General features: G+C 41.1%; 1 long non-coding RNA gene across 1 annotated transcript; it reads left to right on the plus strand.

Moving 5' to 3' along the window:
- Positions 1-1,547: 1,547 nt before the first annotated feature.
- On the plus strand, positions 1,548-20,594 carry LOC104096997 (uncharacterized). The gene is made up of 4 exons (XR_686454.2): positions 1,548-4,185; positions 16,843-16,910; positions 18,430-18,490; positions 20,370-20,594. It is a non-coding gene; the product is annotated as an uncharacterized lncRNA (long non-coding RNA).
- Positions 20,595-20,837: the final 243 nt, after the last annotated feature.

Genomic DNA, 20,837 nt, shown 5'->3' on the forward strand with positions numbered 1-20,837 from the left:
AAGTATGTCACTTACCTGTTGAAATAGAGCACAAGGCTTTTTGGACAATGAAAATATTGAATCATGATATAACCGGTGCTGGCAAAAATAGAATGTTACAAATTGATGAGTTCGATGAATTTAGGCTGAATTCTTATGAAAATGCTCGTATGTATAAAGAGAAGGTGAAAAAGTGGCATGACAAAATAATTCACCACAAAGAATTTCAGATCGGTGATCAAGTGCTTTTTTATAATAGTCGACTGCGACTATTTTTGGGAAAGTTTAAATCCCGTTGGACTGGGACATTTGTAATTATAGATGTTAACCTGCAATTGAAATTCAAAGAATCAGTGGATGGGAGAGATTCAAGGTAAATGGGCACATGTTGAAGTTGTATTTTGGAGGACAGTATGAAAAGCAAGCTCTTGTGCTTGAAATACGGTGATGAAACAGGGAGCAAGAATAAGTCGAGCCGTCGACGTTAAACTCAGAACTATTTTTTTTACACCCATAGACACTGAGGGTGAAGCAGTGGAGCCTCATAAGCCCAATATATATATATGTTTGATCAATTACTTAATCAAATAATCTAGTTAATATCCAGGTTATTATACAACCAGAACTAAAATGAAGGCCTCTACAAACACAGTGTCATCTGCACAAGAGTAAATCCAAGGTGATCGGTATGCCTAAGTAACTGGTTGGTTAACTATTTGGTCATAACTAATCTAATATTGGCACATGTAATTTTCTCGTTTATATTTAAACTAGGACCCCATAACTGGTAAGATCTAAAATATTTCCAGTCTATTTGCACATAGAATATGTGCAGTCACAGTTTCTTTCAAACTTTCTTTTGTGATTGTAATTTTGAAAGCCAAAACTATTTTTTTACTTTATGTTTATATAGTAATATTCCTAATATATAGTTAGTTTGTTACATAAATAATACTTAAATCTTTTATTTATATATACATATATATATATATATATAACTTGAAATATTATTTTGAATTCCTAAAAGACAGAACGTAAGGATGCCATCCCTTAAATAAGGATGTCATCCTTATTTTAACTTTCTTTTGCCCTCTTTTACCTAATTATATAGAGTTTAAAGTGGGGGACCAATAAAAAAGATAAAAATCTTTTAGCTACCGTTTTTGTTAATAGCCACCACAATGAACACTTGTTCTTCTTTTCTTCTTCTTGTTACCAGCCACCACCATGAACGACCCTTCTTCTTCTTCACTCCTTCTCTTCTTCTTTCTCCATTCTTCTCTTAAACATTATTGACTACTCTATCTTTGGCTCTGCACTTGTTCTTTCTCTTCTTCTTCTTCTTCTTCTTCTTCTTCTTCTTCTTCTTCTTCTTCTTCTTCTTCTTCTTCTTCTCTTCTCTTAATCATGGCTAAGAAATCTGCTAGCAACCCTCTATAATCTGAAACATTGGTTAACCCCAAAAGAAAAGTCATCCATGAAAGGGGCTTGGATTTCGACCCAGAAGCAGGAGCAATGCAAGAGTTTATTGTCCAAATAATCAACAAGCATAAGTGGGAAGAATTTGCACAATCTCCGGGTAACTTTGTTCTTGACTTTGTTACTGAATTTTACCAAAATCTGAATAAAGAGAAGAATGAAAGCATTGTTAAAGGAAAGAAAATTGATTTTTCTTCTGAAAAAATCAATGAGATTCTTAATCTTCAATTTGTGGATGACAGTGAGGCACAAGAGTTTTTTAAGGTTCCAAACTTGGAAATTATTGATGAAAAGTTGTGCCCTTTTGGAGCAAATTGGGGATATGATACAAGGGGTAATAAAATCAGAATGAGAAGTGTGAATTTAGGATATAGAGCTAGAGTTTTGTTAGCTTTTATCAGCTCTAGGTTTATTCTTAATTCAAACAGTTCTAAGATTTATTTGAATAGAATTACTCTCTTGTATGTTGTGAGTATAGGACTACTATTGGATATTGGAAAGTTGATAAATGAAAACATGAAAACTTATGAATGTTTGGGGTTTCCTAGCACGATTACTAAGTTGTGTGCTTCTGTTGGGCTAAAAGTTACAAGCAAAAAACTGACTCTGTCAAACAAATGAATTGGAGAACGCTTCTGCTCTCAAATTGATCCGACTGATGGTCCTAAAAGGAAGACAGAGGAAGAGGAACCTTTGGAGAGGAAAATAGTTTCACATAACAAACAAGATGCTTGGCCTTTGGCGGTAGAGGAATTGAAAAATCAAATGAGCCAAATGGAGAAAAGAATAAGGGAGGCAATCGGGGCTGGTTTTAGTGATCTAAAAAATGAAGTGAGACAATTGAAGGAGAGCCAAAATGAAAGGTTTGATATAGCAGAACATATAGATAACTTCTTTTTCTCTCGCTGCCCCTTTCCTACTGAAAGTCATGCCTATTTTTATAGGAAAAGAAAACCATATACTCCAAGGATGCCATCCTCGAATTGGGGATGTGATTCTTCATCTGGGATGTGGTCTGGGATGCCATCCTCTATTCTCAATTTCCTCCAGCTTTCTCTTCCCATGGATGACAACCCTGGATGGAGGATGTCATCCTTGGCCCTCTGTCTTTGCTTCTGCTTTCTTTGCTCTTCTTTCTATTTTCTTCTTCTTTTTCTTTACCTGCAATACTTAATATATATTTGTACCAATATTGAAATAAAATAATACAAATAAAAGTAAAATATTTATTTGTTTAATACTATATATACCAAAAAATATATATATAATTTATACTTATCAGCAGGTTCGATGGTCTGATTTCGGAAGCTTATATTTTTTGATCTATAAAAAATTTGGAGATGATCCAAAAATGAAAGTTGTAGCCCTTTGAGTCTAGTTTTCAGAAAGGTAAACCATTCATCATATATGTAACGATCCGTCCGGTCGTTTTGAGTTCTAACATGCCGTTCGGCGGTTTGAGGCCTTGAGTAGTTTCACTTCAGGTACTATGACTTGTGCGCATGGTTGGAATTGAATTTCGGAAAGTTCGGAGTTGATTTGGAAAGAAAACTCTCATTTCAGAAGCTTTAAGTTGGAAAAATTGACTAAGGTTTAATTTTTGAGTAAACGACCTCAGAATCGGGAGTGAAAGGTTCCAACAGGTTCGTATGATGATTTTGGACTTGGGCGTATGTCCGGATCAGATTTTGGATGACCCGGGAGTGTTTCGGCGCCTATTGTGGAAGGTTGGCATTTTGGAAGAATTTCATAAATTTGGGTTGAAGTGCATTTCAATGTTATTAATGTCAGTTTGGGATTCTAAGTATGGGAATAGCTCTGTATGGTAATTCTGGTATTGGGAGCACGTCCGGATATGGATTTGGAGGTCCGTAGGTCATTTTAGAGTCATTTGGCAAAAGTTAGAAATTTGAAGGTTTTTGAGAAATTTGATCGGGAGTGGACTTTTTGATATCGGGGTCGAATTCCGATTTCGGAAGTTGAAGTAGGTCCGTAGTGTCGAATGTGACTTGTGTGCAAAATTTGAGGTCAATCGGACGTGATTTGTTAGGTTTCGGCATCGAATGTGGAAGTTCGAAGTTCATTAAGCTCGAATTGGGGTGCGATTCATGATTTTGATGATGTTTGGCATGATTTGAGGCCTCGACTAAGTTCGTAATGTGTTTTGGGATGTGTTGGTATATTTGGTTGAGGTCTCGAGGGCCTCGGGTGAATACCAGATGGTTAACGGATCGAGTTTGGACTTGGAAGAAGTGCCGAGGCAACTGATATCTGGTGCAATCGCACCTGCGTTAAAAGGGCCGCATGTGCGAGCCCGCAGGTGTGGCGATGTGGTCGTAGAAGCGACATTTGGATGGAGCTGGGATGGCCATAGATGTGAGGATGTTTCCGCATCTGCGAGCCCGCAGATGCGAGGAAAGCTCCGCAGAAGCAGAATGTGAGCTGGCAACTGGAGTAGCAGAAGCGGAAGGTTTCCGCATGTGCAAGACCGCAGGGGCGCGTTTGGCATCGCAGGTGCGGAGCTGTGCTGGGTAGAGGGTATGCGCAGGTGCAAGGTTTTGGCCGCACCTGCGAGACCGCAGATGTGGTGAAGCCGTCGCAGGTGCGGTAGTCGGGCTGGGCAGTGTTCTTTTTAAACAAAGGGGTTGGATCAATTCCACTTCATTTCGTCCATGGAAGCCGATTTTGGAGCAATTTTGGAGTGCCATCTACATCAACTATTACGGGGTAAGTGATTTCTTCACATTGTGAGTTAAATACATGATTTTTATATGGATTCAAGCATGAAAAATTGTAAAAACTTGAGATTTTGAAGAAAAACCTATAAATTGGTATTTTTGGATTTTGACCACGAAATTGGACATGGAATTTAAAATAAATTATATATTTGAGTTTGTGATGTTATGGGTAAAGTTCATCTTCGAAAATTTTCGGAATCCGGGCACGTGGGCCCGAGGGTTGCTTTATTGACTTTTCGAGCGGAGTTGGGAATTTGTCTAAATTGATTTGTTATGAGAATTAGAGTGCATTTTTAGTGGTTTGCACATTATTTGACTAGTTTTGGAGAGGCGGCTATCGATTTGAGGTGTTAGAGGGGCTTTGGAGCCGGTTATAGAACTTCGGAGCGAGGTATGTCTCCTGTCTAACTCTGTGAGGGGGAAATTACCCTTAGGTGTTGTATATTGATGTGTGCTACTTGTTGTGGGGGCTACGTACGCGCGAAGTGACTAGAGTCCGTACATAGATACATTCATGTTATTGTCCGGGTAGGCTTAGGTTCACATCATGCTATAGCTGTACTATTTGAGCAGTCTCCCGCCTATTAAATTCCTCTGTTTTACATTACTACTTGAGATTAGACTTGCTATTGTAGAGACTTCACGAGTTCATGATTAGTCACCGAATAATTTTACTCCTCTTACGACATGTTTCTGTGATATATATGTTTCATTGAAAGGATTTTGTTAAATAAATTACAACTCACACGTTTATTCGTGAGTGGGGTCAAGGACCCGTCAAAGATCCTTATTCTAATGGGATCGGGCCGATTGCCTCGGCAAGATTTATGTCATGATCTAATTTTCTCATAGGTCGTGATGGCGCCCAACACCATTGTTAGGCAAGCCAACACTGATAAATCTAGTGGTTTCCACTTTTAATATGTTTGCAAAATGAATAACTTTCCTCATTGATAAAGGTTTTAGAAATTTACTACTGTAAAGTAATTAAACAAAAGCAACTGAGTGTGAATCGAAGTCATAACAATAAATCCAAAATCATAAGTCTACTAGTGTGTACCAAGACATGGTGTCAGAAGTGTGTGGGCTACTAGCAGAATATACAAAAGAATACTAATCTATTGTCTCAAGGAAATAGACAGAAATATAAATCCAAAAGAGAGATTCTGGCTGCTGCTGAACGGCTCGGAAGGGCAGCTCACTGTGTAGTCTCGTTCTAGAAGTCAAGTGTGCGCGCCGGACTGGTAACCAGATGCACCTACCTCAGATCCTGCACATCAAGTGCAGAAGTGTAGCGTGAATACATAAACAACATGTACCCAGTAAGTATCTAGTCTAACCTCGAAGAAGTAGTGACGAGGGGTCGACTTCGACACTTACTAAGGGCCAAAAACATAATAATGTGAGGTTCTAATTAAGCATGTAATATACAATGATAATAGCACTAAAAACAAGAAGTAAGTAGGCAAATCCTTCTTTCAAGTAAGAATCAGACCTTTTCTTTCATCTATTCCTTTAACCTTTCAAGTCCGTAAAACATTATTAAATATAAAGAAGGGATTTCGGTATCACTACGCACGAGTTATGCCGAGGACGTACGGCCCGATCTAAGTATACATAATAATATATTGTGCACTGCCGAGGGTCGAACGACCTGAACCATATAATATATCAATAAATCTTGCCGAGGCGAACGACCCGCTCCCATGAGAGTAGTGGAAGTTTACCCCACTCGCGGAACATATTTGTGAAGCGGTTGAACATATAATTTCTCAATTCATCGTAGTATTTCTCAATTCCTTTCTAAAAATAAGAAATTCAACTTGGAGCTTTAAATATTGAAACCCTCAACTTCCACTTTAATCCAACAACTAGTAAGCATAAACAAGCAATGGTATCAACAAAATATGGTGTAAGCCTAAATCTACTCGGACATAAGCATAAATAGTAGTTATGCACGGACTCTTGTCACATCGTGCGTACGTAGCCCCCCCACAAATAGGAGTACATATTGATTAAGTTCACCTATGGGGTTAATTCCCTCTCACAAGGTTAGAAAAGAGACTTACCTCATCTCAAAGCCTACTTCCCGGTTCAAGAATGCGCTCACACCCTCAAGTCGATGCCGAATCAATCCAAACTAATCAAATAATATATAAACTAATCAATACGTGCTCAAGAGTTCGTATTCTATCTTTTAAAGAGGTTAACCAACCTTAAAAACAAGATTCTAAGAATTCACCCCACCGGGCCCACGTGCCCGGATTCCGGAAATTTTCTAAGAAAGTTGTTACCCATAACCTTAGGAAAATAAATATATGATTTTCACTAAGTTCCACAACCATTTTCATGGCAAAATCCCATTTTTATTATACCCCAGGTTTTTCATCTAAACCCCTGATTTCTACCAATTGTCATGTTAAGATCTACTCTTAATCTATGTATTAAACTCACATTAAGTATCAATTACTTATCTCACAAAGCTAGGTTGAAATCCCCTCCTTAAAAGCTCTCAAATCGCCCAAGAGTTGAAGAAAATGTGATAAAAATGGCCTAAGTCCCCTATTAAATGAACCCTCACTGCCCAGTGACTTTGGCACCTGCGGTGCTTTGGACCGCATCTGTGGCAATTTCCTCGCAGGTGCACCTTTCCCTCACTTGGCCAGGCTCCGCATCTGCGGAAAAGGAGGCCCGCTTCTGCGAGCCTAGTCGCACCTGCGACCATGGCTCTCGCACCTGCGCTCACGCAGGTGGTCACAATCTTCTGCATCTTCGGATTCTGGGTTGCCCTCCATTTCTCGCTTCTGCTGCTCGTGGCTCGCACCTGCGATCCCGCACCTGCGGCTAGCCAAGCGGAAGTGCTATTATGAAAATCTGGGAGCTTTAGCTGTTGCTCCATGCTCCCAACTTGGTTTAAGCCTCGTCCGATTGACACTCGGCGCCCCCGGGGCTCCGCCCGAACATACGAACAAGTTTAGAGTCATAAAACTGACTTGCGCTAACTCTCGGAACGCCTGAAATAACAATAAAACTAAGAATCGCACCCCAAAACCAATTGAATCAAACTTACAAACTTCAAGTTCTTCTATTCACTCAAAATGCGCCGAAACATACTTAGACAACTCGGATTGACACCAAATTTTGCGTGCAAGTCTTAAATGACATTACAGAACTATTCCTGATATCGGACCTTGATAACACCAAAACCCGCTCCAAACCAAATTTAAATACCTTCTTAAACCTCCAAAGAACCAACTTTCACTATTAGGCACCGAAACGCTCTCGGGTCATCCAAAACCCATTCCGAGCATACGCCCAAGTCTGAAATCATCATACAAACATATTAGAACCGTCAAATCCCAATTCTGAGGTCATTTGCTCAAAACGTTGACCGAAATCAAACTTAGCCTTTTAAGGCCAACTTAAGGAACCAAATATTCGAATTTCTACCCGAACCTTTCCAAATTCTCGAACTAACCATCCCCGCAAGTCGTAAAACAGTAAAAGCACATACAGAGAGTCTTATTTAAGGGAACAGGGTTCTAAAAAGAAAAATGACTAGTCGGGTCATTACATTCTCTACCTCTTAAACAAACGTTCATCCTCGAACGAGTCTAGAATCATACGAGGATATCTGCTCCGCATGTCCTTCTCGGACTCCCAAGTTGCCTCCTCGACTGGTTGGCCCCTCCAATGGACCCTCACCGCGGAAAGAGACTAGAATGAGTGGTAAAATCACCACTCATCACTGCTTCTCATAACCCAGGCTCTCATCTAACTGAATCGTGCTGAAGTCTAACACATGTGACAAGTCAGCATGATATCTCCGGAGCATAGACACGTGGAAAACCGGATAAACTCGCGATAGAATGGGAGGCAAAGGCAAACTCAAAAGCAACCTCCCCAACTCGCCTCAACACCTCTAATGGGCTTATAAACCTTGGGCTAAACTTGCCCTTCTACCCAAACCTCATGATACCCTTCATCGTCTAGACTTTCAAGGGAACCTTCTCGCCCACCATAAATGATAAGTCACAAGCCTCCCGATCCGCGTAAATCTTCTATCGGGACTGTGTTGTACGAAGTCACTCCTGAATCAACTTTACCTTTTCCAAGCCATCCTTAACCAAATCAATATCATACAACCTAGCCTTGCTGGGCTCAAACCATCCAATGGGAGAATGACATCGCCGACAATATAAAGCCTCGAACGGAGCCATCTCGATGCTGGACTGGTAACTGTTGTTGTAAGTAAACTCGACCAACGGCAAGAATCGATCTCATTGCCCTCCAAAGTCAATATCACACATGCTCTGAGCATGTCCTCTAATATATGAACTGTCCGTTCCAACTCACCATCAGTCTGCGGATGAAATGTCGTGCTGAGCTCTATGCGGGTTCCCAACTCACTCTATACCGCTCTCCAAAAATGTGAAGTAAACTAAGGACCTCTGTCTGAAATGATGGAAATGGGCACATCATGTAGCTGAACTATCTCCTGGATATAAATCTGGGCCAATCTCTCTGAAGTATATGTAGTCATCACAAGAATAAAGTGTGCCGACTTGGTCAATCTGTCAACAATGACCCAAACTGCATCAAACTTCCGCAAAGTCCACGGCAACCCAACTACGAAGTCCATAGTAATGCGCTCCCACTTCCACTCATGTACAGTGATCTGCTGGAGTGGACCTCCTGGCCTCTGGTGCTCATACCTAACCAGCTGGCAATTTAGGCATCTAGCTACATACTCAACTATATCTTTCTTCATCCACCGCCACCAATAGTGTTGCCTCAAGTCACGATACATCTTCGTAACACTTGGATGAATGGAATATCGAGAACTATGTGCCTCCTCTAGAATCCTCTCCCTTAGGCCATCGATATTAGGAACACATAGATGACCCTGAAGCCGCAGGACACCATCCTCGCCAATAGAAACCTCTTTGGCACTACCCTGTAGTACCATCTCTCTGAGAACCAACAAGTGCGGATCATCAAACTGTTGAGCCTTGTTCCGCTCCAATAGTGAAGACTGGGCAACGATGCTAGTAAGAACTCGGCTGGGCTCTGAAATATCCAACCTTACAAGTCTTTTAGCCAAGGACTCAATGTCTAAGGCTATTGGCCTCTCCTTTGTTGAAATGAATGCCAAGTTATCCATACTCTTTGCCTTCCTGCTCAAGGCATCCGCGACTATATTCTCCTTGACCGGATGATAAAGAATGGTGATGTCATAATCCTTCAGTAACTCAAGCCATCTACGGTGCCTCAGATTGAGATCCCTTTGCTTGAACAAATGCTGCAAACTGTGATGATCGGTGTAAACCTCACAAGACACCCCATATAGAAATGCATCCAGATCTTAAGAGCATGAACAATCGCGGCCAACTCCAAATCGTGCACAGGATAATTCTTCTCATGGGGCTTCAGCTGACATGAAGCATATGCAATAATTCGTCCCTCCTGCATCAATACACAACCCAAGCAACCACGTGAAGCGTCGTAATACACAATATACATACCCGAACCGGAAGGCAACACTAGGACTGATGTTGTAATCAAAGCTGTCTTGAGCTTCTGGAAGTTCGTCTCACAATCATCGGACCAACGTAATTGAGCACCCTTCTGGGTCAATCTAGTCAAAGGTGCTACAATAAATGAGAAGCCCTCCACGAACAAGCGTTAATAACCTGCTAACCCCAAGAAGTTCCTGATCTCGGTCATCGAAGTAGGACGAGGCCAACTCTGAACTGCCTCAATCTTCTTGGGATCCACCTTAATGCCCTCTCCTGATACCACATGCCCCCAAAATGCCACAGAATCTAACCAAAACTCACACTTGGAGAACTTAGCATATAGATTCTGTTCCCGTAAAATCTGAAGCACCACTCTCAAATGCTGCCCGTGCTCCTCCATGCTACGTGAGTAAATCAAAATGTCATCAATGAAGACAATGACAAACGAATCAATATAAGGCCTGAAAACCATGTTCATCAAGTCCATAAATGCCGCTGGGGCATTAGTCAGGCCGAAAGACATCACTAGAAACTCAAAATGGCCATATCTAGTACGGAAAGCAGTCTTCGGAACATCTGAGTCCCGAATCTTCAACTGATGGTACCCTGATCTCAAGTCGATCTTGGAGAACACCCTAGCACCCTGCAACTAGTCAAACAAATCATCAATACGCGGCAACGGGTACTTGTTCTTAATGGTGACTTTGTTCAACTGGCGGTAATCAATGCACATTCACATATTCCCATCTTTCTTCTTCACAAATAATACTGGTGCACCCCAAGGTGATATACTCAGTCTGACGAACCCTTTGGCTAGCAATTTCTCAAGTTGTTCCTTCAACTCCTTCAATTCTCTCGGAGCCATACGGTACGGTGGGATAGATATAGGCTGGGTACCTGGAGCCAAGTCAATACAGAAGTCGATATCACGATCTGATGGCATGCCTGGGAGATTAGAAGGAAACACATTGGAGAACTCCCAGACTACTGGTACTGAATCAATCGTCGGAAACTCTGTAGTAGTATCCCGAACATAGGCTAGATAAGCCAAGCAACCCTTCTCAACCATGTGTCGAGCCTTCATAAAAGTGATAACCTGACTAGATGTACTGACAGATGAATCATTCTACTCTAATCTAGGCAACTCTGGCATCGCTAAGGGAACAGTCTTGGCATGGCAATAAAGGATGGCATGATATGGGGATAGCCAGTCCATGCCCAGGATGACCTCAAAGTTGGTCATATCAAGCAACAGAAGATCCGCTCTAGTCTCGTATCCACAGAATGTGACCACACAAGACCGATGGATCCGATCCACAACAACAGAATCGCCCATAGATGTGGACACATAAACAGGAGTACCCAAGGACTCATGAGGGATATCCAAAAAATGAACAAACGAGATGACACATACGAATAGGCAGACCCTGGATCAACTGGTATTCAAGCTTCCCTACCGCAGACAGAAATAATACCTGTGATCACGGCATCTGAGGCCACTACATCTGGTCTGGCCGAAAAAGCATAAAATCTAGTTGGAGCGCCGCTGGATGGCCTCCGCGTGCCTGACCTCCTCCCTAGGACAACCCCTACCCACCTGCCGTCCGCCTGTGGGCGGCCGGACGGCTGGTGCGGCTACTAGAGCTGTAATCATGGGCTGCTGACCCTGCTGCACTGCCTTGCCCCGAAGTCTAGGGCAATGCCTCTTCATGTGACTAGAATCCCCGCACTCATAACAACCGCTCAGAACGGTGGACTGCTGCCCTGAAGTCTGACCCTGATGGCCTGAATACCCACCGGGAGGACCCTGGATAGCTGGTGGGCGATATGAACTCTCTGGCATGGCACTGAAGTAGGCACTAGAAGTACCCACTGAAAGAACCATGAATAGCTGGCAGGCGGTAAGAACTCTTCGGCATGGCACTGAAATAGGGTCACGCCGGAATACCTTGAGGATGTGGTGGTGCTAAATATGGGGGCCTGCTAGGCTGACCCCTCCCAAAATGACCTCTTTCCCCTGCTGGGGAACCTCTGAATTCTCTAGAAAAAATGTGATACCCCTCTGACGGTAACCCTCAATCCCCCGAGCAATCTCCACTACCAACAGATAAGAAGTCCCTATCTCAACCTCCCGGGCCATACTAGCCTGAATACTAGAGTACTACCCCGCAACAAACCTCCTCACCCTCTCTGTGTCAGTAGGAAGTATTATAAGTGCATGGCGAGACAACTCAGAGAATCTCGCCTCATAGTCGGTTACTGACATCTGACCCTGCTCGAGCTGCTCAAACTGACACCACAACTCTTCCCTCAGGAAGGGTGGAATATACGTGTCCAAGAATAGGCGGGTGAACTGGTCCCAAGTCATGGGAGGAGAACCCGCTGGCCTGCCAAGGAGATAGGACGTCCACCACCTACGTGCTCTGCCCTCCAACTGGAAGGTAGTGAAATCCACCCCGTAAGACTCCAATATGATCATGTTGTGCAGTCTGTCCTTGTACATATCAATGAAGTCCTGGGGTCCTCATGTTGCTCACCCCTAAAGACCGGAGGGTGAAGCCTAGTCCATCTGTCCAAAAGCTTCTGCGGCTCACCGGCCACAGCTGGTCTAGGCTTAGGTACATCTGCTGCAACGGGCTGGGCCCCACTCACGGGTAGTGTACCCGGGGTTTGATATACGGCAGCTGCATGCCCAGGTGCCTGAGCAGTAGGGGTCTGTGTTCCCCTCCCGCCTGAAATGTGACTGGGTCTGCTGGAAATAATCCAGCCTGGGTCATAGAATCCATGAAAAGCAGCATACGGCCCATGATCTCCTGAAAGCCCGGTGCTGACGTGAAATCTACTGGGGCTGGCTCTACTACGGGCACCTCGCACTGCTCATCCATAATGGGATCCTCTACTAGCTCCGCTGGCGGTGCAACCGTGGCAATTATGGGACGTCCTCGCTCCCTACCTTGGGCCGGTGCACTCCCCCGGCCTCTGCCTCGGTCTCTAGCCACATGGGGAGCAGCCCCTCCCGGGTTTGGAACCACCATCTGTGAGAGAATAAGAGGAAGAAACTTAGTACACCATCAACCGCACGATAGTAGATGAATAAAGAATAGTTTCCTAACACTCCATAGCCTCTCGAAGATAAGTACGGACGTCTCCGCACCGATCCGCAAGACTCTATTAGGCTTGCCCATAACTTGTGAGACCTACGTGAACCTATTGCTCTGATACCATATTGTCACGACCCAATTGCCTCATAGGCCGTGATGGCGCTCAACACCGTTGTTAGGCAAGCCAACACTGATAAATCTAGTGGTTTCCACTTTTAATATGTTTGCAAAATGAATATATTTCCTCATTGATAAAGGTTTTAGAAATTTACTATTGTAAAGTAATTAAACAAAAGCAACTGAGTGCGAATCGAAGTCATAACAATAAATCCAAAATCATAAGTCTAATAGTGTGTACCAAGACCTGGTGTCACAAGTATGTGGGCTACTAGCAGAATATACAAAAGAATACTAATCTACTGTCTCAAGGAAATAGACAAAAATATAAATCCAAAAGAGAGACGCCGGCTACTGTTGAACAGCTCGGAAGGGCAGCTCACCGTGTAGTCTCGATCTAGAAGTCAAGTGTGCGCGCCGGACTGGTAACCAGATGCACCTGCCTCAGATCCTGCACATCAAGTGCAGAAGTGTAGCGTGAATACATAAACAACATGTACCCAGTAAGTATCTAGTCTAACCTCGAAGAAGTAGTGACGAGGGGTCGACTTCGACACTTACTAAGGGCCAAAAACATAATAATGTGAGGTTCTAATTAAGTATGTAATATACAATGATAATAGCACTAAAAACAAGAAGTAAGTAGGCAAATCCTTCTTTCAAGTAAGAATCAGACCATTTCTTTCATCTATTCCTTTAACCTTTCAAGTCCGTAAAACATTATTAAATATAAAGAAGGGATTTCGGTATCACTACGCACGAGTTATGCCGAGGACGTACGGTCCGATCTAAGTATACATAATAATATATTTTGCACTGCCGAGGGTCGAACGGCCTGAACCATATAATATATCAATAAATCTTACCGAGGCGAACGGCCCGCTCCCATGAGAGTAGTGGAAGTTTACCCCACTCGCGGAACATATTTGTGAAGCGGTTGAACATATAATTTCTCAATTCCTTTCTAAAAATAAGAAATTCAACTTGGAGCTTTAAATATTGAAACCCTCAACTTCCACTTTAATCCAACAACTAGCAAGCATAAACAAGCAATGGTATCAATAAAATATGGTGTAAGCCTAAATCTACCCGGACATAAGCATAAATATTAGTTATGCACGGACTCTTGTCACATCGTGCGTACGTAGCCCCCCCACAAATAGGAGTACATATTGATTAAGTTCACCTATGGAGTTAATTCCCTCTCACAAGGTTAGAAAAGAGACTTACCTCATCTCAAAGCCTACTTCCCGGTTCAAGAATGCGCTCACACCCTCAAGTCGGTGCCGAATCAATCCAAACTAATCAAATAATATATAAACTAATCAATACGTGCTCAAAAGTTCGTATTCCAACTATTAAAGAGGTTACTCAACCCTAAATGCAAGATTCTAAAAATTCACCTCCGGACCCACGTGCCCGAATTTCGGAAATTTTCAAAGAAAGTTGTTACCTATAACCTTAGAAACATAAATATATGATTTCTACTAAGTTCAATAACCATTTTCGTGGTAAAATTTTATTTTTATCAAAACCTAGGTTTTTCATTTAAACCCATGATTTCCATAAATTTTCATGTTAAAATCTACCCATAATTCTATGTATTAAACTCACATTAGGTAGAAATTACTTACCTTCAAAAGCTAGGTCGAGATCCCCTTCTTAAAAGCTCTCAAATCTCACAAGAGTAAAAGAAAATGTGTTAGAAATGGCCTAAGTACCGTATTAAATGAACCCTTCTGCCCAGCGATTTTCGCACCTGCGGTGCCTTGGCCGCATCTGCGGTCCCGTACCTGCGGAAAAAATCCCCGCAAGTGCGCATTCCTCTCACCTGGCCAGGCTCCGCATCTGCGGATCATTGGGGCAGCTTCTTCGAGCCCGTCCGCTCCTGCGATCAGGTCCCTCGCACCTGCGGTCATGCAGGTGCGCCAAATATTCTGCATCTGCGGTTGCTGGACTGCCCTTAATAGTTCGCTGATGCAGCTCTTGGCTCGCACATGCGGCTAGCCAAGAGCAAGTGCAATTATAACAGAACTGAAGCTTTATCAGCAGGTCCAAACTTCCAACTTGGTCCGAGACCCGCTCCAAACCAAATTTAAAGAACTTCTAAACCTTCAAAGAACTAACCTTCACTATTAGGCACTGAAACACTCCCGGGTCATCCAAAACCCGATCTGAGCATACGCCCAAGTTCAAAATCATCATACAAACCTATTGGGACCGTCAAATCCCGATTCCGATGTCGTTTACTCAAAATGTTGAACGAAGTCAAACTTAGACTTTTAGGGCCAACTTAAGGAACCAATTGTCCCGATTTCAACCCGAACCCTTCCAAATCTCAAACTAACCACTCCCGCAAGTCATAAAACAGTAAAAGCACGTACGAGGAGTCTTATTTAGGGGAATGAGGTTCTAGAAAGCAAAACGTCTGGTCGTTACAATTTATGTACCACACTCTCATTGGAGCAGGCCGTTCGCCTCGGCAGTTTAATAGATGCATCTATGGTTCGTGCCGTTCGACCCTCGGCAGTGCACAGTTTAAATATTTATGTTAGATCGGGTCGTACGCCTCGACATTTCCTATAACATATCCTCATGGAATCGTGCGAAATATTTGGCAAGAAGCTAGTGTATCCGTGAATTTTCCTGATTTGAATTATGACAATCTATTTGAGGAGATCCACTACATCTATATATATGCTCCGGTTAAGGAGGGGATTTCTAATGGAGAGCTTGAGTTCATTGCAAAGAGGGGAATTTGTACCACGTAGTTTATGCTTGTTTATTTCACTTATTTACTCTGCCTCATATTTATTTACCTCTTTACTGTACCTGATATTATTGGACCACTAGTAAGTGTCGATGTCGGCCCTCGTCACTACTCTTCCGGGTTAGACTAGATACTTACTGGGTACACATTGATTTACGTACTCATACTACACTTGCTGCATATTTTTGTGCGGGTACATATATGTCTAGTGGCCTTGTGAGAGCAGAGACATATTTATATGTGGGGACTTAGGTGAGCTGTATTCTATATTACGATCCACAACCAGCATAGTCTCCCTTAGAGTATTTATATTATTTTTTCTTCCTGTCCAATTTGTATTCCGGACAGATGCTGTATTTTATTTTACATTCCTAGTTTATGCTCATGCACTTGTGACACCGGGTTTTCGGGTGATTATGGGTTGTTCAATATTGAGATTGTGAAAATACTTTCATTTACTGTGGAAATTCTACCTTTTATTATTAAATTGAAGGAAATCATGATTTCACATACTAAAATATAGTAATTAAGTTAATTAATTATTGTTGGCTTGTGTGACAGCGGTGTTAGGCGCCATCACGATCTATAATGGATTCTGAGTCGTGACAATATGGACATTTGTACAAAAAGTTATGGTCAATTTACTAAAGCCTGGTAGTGCAGATACTACTGAACTGCGACCGCACAATTTGGGTTGCGGTCGCAGAACCTAGAATGTGCGGACCGCACAAAAAAAATGTGTTCAGCACTTCGAAGGTCAGATGTGGTACCATATAAACGAGGTTTTCATCGCATTTTTTATTTTTGGACCTAGAGAGCTCGGTTTGTGGCGATTTTTCGTGGGTTTTTCAAGAAAATCATTGGGGTAAGATGAAAATTTGGAAAAAATTGTAGAAATTTCATAAAATGAATTTTTGGGATTTTAAGGTCGATTCGGAGTCGGATTTGAGTGAAACTAGTATGGTTGGATTCATATCGGAATGGGTGTTCGGATTTTATAAAAATTCTGTCAAGTTCTTAAAGGCGGGCCCCACGTTGTCTTTCAGTTGACTTTTTAATAAGAAACTTTAAGTCGACGTTATATTATCCGAAATTATTTCTGATGAATTTTAATGAAGTTATACAATTAATTTGGATAGATTTGAACTGTCCGGAGGTCAAATCAAGCAAGAAGGCTATTTTGGAATATCGGCCTAACTTCAAAAAGGTAAGTATCTTACCTAACCTTGAGTGGGGAAATTACCCCTTAGGCATTGAGTTGTATATGCCATTTGTGTAATGTGAAAGCCGTGTACGTGAGGTGACGAGTACGTACTCGGGCTTATATGGGCAAATTTTATTGGTTTAAAGTCATAGGCATTTTAAGTATTAAATTAGAAATTGCTGGCACTTATTAAATCCTTATTTGTCATGCCTCGTTCTTTGTTTGTCGAATTTGTTTTATATGATAATTTGGTGTAATTGCTACTGTAATTTTTATGTGAATTCTATGTGCTTGTTGAGTTGACATCTCCTGAAAATAATTTTATTATGGATTTTCCATCTGTAAATAGTTTATTAAATATGTTTTATTATGGATTTTCCATCGGATTTAAGAAGCGGTCGTTCTTGCAGCGTTATATTTCCATCTTTGCAGTTGCATATTTACTTTTGGGACTACGAGGCTGTTCCTCGGGAGATCCCCCTGTCTGCATATTTATTTTTGGGACTACGAGGCGGTTCCTCGGGAGATCCCCCTGTCTGCATAATTACTTTTGGGACTACGAGGCGGTACCTCGGGAGCGCTCCTGTTGTTTACCTTTATTTGCTATGTTATTTTTTTCTATAATTTCTCATTCATTTCATTATATTATTATGTCTTCTGCCTTGTGAATTGTCCGTGCATTTGTGATATGAAATGTGGGCATGAGGTGCCACGAGTAAATAATGATAATATTGGCACGTGAGTTATCCGTGCGGTTGTGATAGAGATATGGGCACGAGGTGCCATGAAAATATGAAAGTGGGATGAGATCCGTAATTTTTATGATTTTGAAATGAGGTATCACATGGTGACTTTTACTTGAAAAGAATTATATTCGAAAGATTTTTTTTGAAAGAATTATATTCGAAAGATTTTATTTGAAGAATTTTATTCAAAAAATATTTATTTGAAGAATTATATTCTAAAGATACTTATTTTAAAGGATTATATTCGAAAGATATTTATTTGAAGGAATTATATTCAAAAGATATTTTATTTGAAAGGATTATATTCGAAAGATATTTATTTGAAAAATTATATTCGAAAGATATTTATTTGAAAGGATTATATTCGAAAGATATTTATTTGAAGGAATTATATTCGAAAGAAATTTATTTGAAAGGATTATATTCGTAAGATATTTATTTGGAAGGATTATATTCTAAAGATTTCTATTCGAAAAACTTGTAGATAAAAGATGTATATTTTGAAGGACTTGATTAATTGGTTGTGCTTATGTTCATTATTCATTTGGGCAATATTTATGGTGTTCTTGCTGCCTTGATGTTTATATCACTAGTTGATTATTGTTGTTATCACTACTATTTGTCTTTCTATTATTTTTGTATGCTATACTACACAAGTTATTTGACTAGTGAGTGTCTTGACTATACCTCGTCACTACTCCACCGAGGTTAGAATTGATATTTACTGGGTACCGACTGTGGTGTACTCATACTACACTTCTGTATATTTTGTGCAGAGCCAGATTTTGGAGATATCCAAATCGGGCAGAGATTAGAGTGTGATCTCAAGGATTCAAGGTAGGGTTGCTTGGTCGTCGCAGTCCTTTGGAGTCTTTCCACTTTATTGTACTGTCAACTTTTATTGGAACATTATTGTATATTCGATCTTTGAGATTATTGCATGCATTCAGTTAGAGTTCGTGACTCAGTATTATCAGTCATGGGAGGTTGTTATATTTGTTTCCGCTTATGGTTTCGACACTTGTATTAAATTATATGTTTCAAAAAAATGGCTTCAAATAAAATTATAATCGACTTACCTAGTCTTAGAGACTAAGTGCCATCACGACGTCTGATGTGGGATTTTGGGTCGTGACAAAGCGGCACCACAGATGCGTCGCCTCGCTCGAAGAAGCAGAAAGAGGAGGGGTCAGCGAGCTCCGTAGAAGCGAAGCATTTTCTGCGATGAATAGGTCCGCAGATACGGAGAGAGGCATCCTGGCCAAGGTCCCAGGTTCGCGAGGCGAGCCGCACAAGCGGGCTCGCAGATGTAGGACTTGGCCGCAGGTGCGAAGGGTCGGTGGGTCGTGCGTGTTCCGCAGATGCGGACAGTTGACCGTTGAAGCGGAGATCCTTCCGCAGGTGCGGAAAAACTGTTGGGCAGAAGGGGTGCATTTAAGTCGAGACTTAGGCTTATTTTTTCATTTCTCTCACTTGTTGGTCGAATATATAGCTCTTTAAGGAGGGATTTTCACCTAGCACTTTGAGGTAAGTGATTTCTATGCAATATGAGTTTAAAATATAGATTTTGGGTAGATTTTAACATGTAAAATTGTAAAAATTATAGGTTTAGATGGAAAACCTAAGTTTTGGATCAAAATGGTATTATCCACGAAAATGGTTATGGAATTGGGTAAAAATTTTATATTTGAGTTCATGAGGTTATGGGTAACATTTATCTTTGAAAATTTCCAGAATCCGGGAATGTGGGCTCGGGGGTGAATTTTAAGAATCTTCCAATTTGGGTTGGGTAATTACTCTAAAAGTTAAATTATGAACTTTTGAATATGTATTGACTAATTTATATAACATTTGACTAGTTTCGGATTATTCGACACCGAGTTGAAGCTTTAGAACGAATTTGTGGGCCGAAAAGTGAGTTTTGAGACGAGGTAAGTCTCTTGCCTAACCTTATCAGAGGAAATTTACCCCATAGGTGATTTAAATTACTATTTGCTTCTAATTGTTGGGGATACATACGCACGAGGTGACGAGAGTCCGTGCGTAGCTACTAATTATGCTTATGTTCGGGTAGCTTAGGACCCAAATCATGAAATACTTGTAATATTTGCACCCTACTTGTTAATTAAAGTGCCTAAATTATATTGAAAACTTGTTAAGGAATTTGTAAGGACCTAATTATACTTACTTGAGTTTTTGGCGGGTTACTCTATCGTTAATAGAAATTGTACTTCCTTGTGCATTAGCCTTGTATTAGCTTCTAAATCAGTTTTCATAATTATCCTCTCTTCTTGTGGAGTGGGCCGAACGCCTCAGCAGTAGATAGATGCATTTATGGTTCATGCCACTAGACCCTCGGCAGTGTACACATTATTCTGGATTGGGCCGTACGACCTCAGCATAAATCTTGCGTAATAAGACTCGGAGCCTAATTATACTTGATATTATTTTATGGCTTGAGAGGTTGTAATTGTTAATGACAGAATTTGACTTGGAATTTACAGTTAGTGAAAGAATTATGTACTTACTGTTTGTTATTGAGTTATTATTATTGTTTATATAACCCATGCTTATTTAGAATTTTTGTATTTTATTGTTAGCCCATAGTAAGTGTCGAAGTCGACCCCTCGTCACTACTTCTTCGAGGTTAGACTAGATACTTACTGGGTACATATTATTTATGTACTCACGCTATACTTCTGCACTAATCGTGCAGTATATAAGGCAGGTGCATCTGGCAGTCATATCGGCGCGCACCTTCGTTACCCTGATGCCTAGTGGTGAGCTGCTTCCTGAGCCATTCTGCAGCACCTAGAGTCTCTCTCTTGTATCTATTTTCTGTCTACTTTATTTCAAATAGTAGTTAAAGTTTTGTATATTCTACTAGTTGTTAATACACTTGTGATACCAGGTCTTGGCACACCTACTAGTATACTTTATGATTTTGGAGTATTTATGTTACTATATTTGTCTACTCAGTTGCCTTCGTTTTATTTTATTAAATTTTTTACTCCTTAATCTCTTAATAAATGTAATTTAATTACTTGGAAATTTATAAAAAGAGTAATCACATGGTCAGTTCACCGTTGGCTTGTCTAGTGGAGACATTGGGAGCCATCACAACCTATAGGAGAAATTGGGTCGTGAAAACGGAAGTCAAGAATTTCTTCGAAGACTTCCATGG

This window comes from Nicotiana tomentosiformis, chromosome 7 (genome assembly GCF_000390325.3).
Source record: "Nicotiana tomentosiformis chromosome 7, ASM39032v3, whole genome shotgun sequence".
Lineage (NCBI taxonomy): Eukaryota > Viridiplantae > Streptophyta > Magnoliopsida > Solanales > Solanaceae > Nicotiana > Nicotiana tomentosiformis.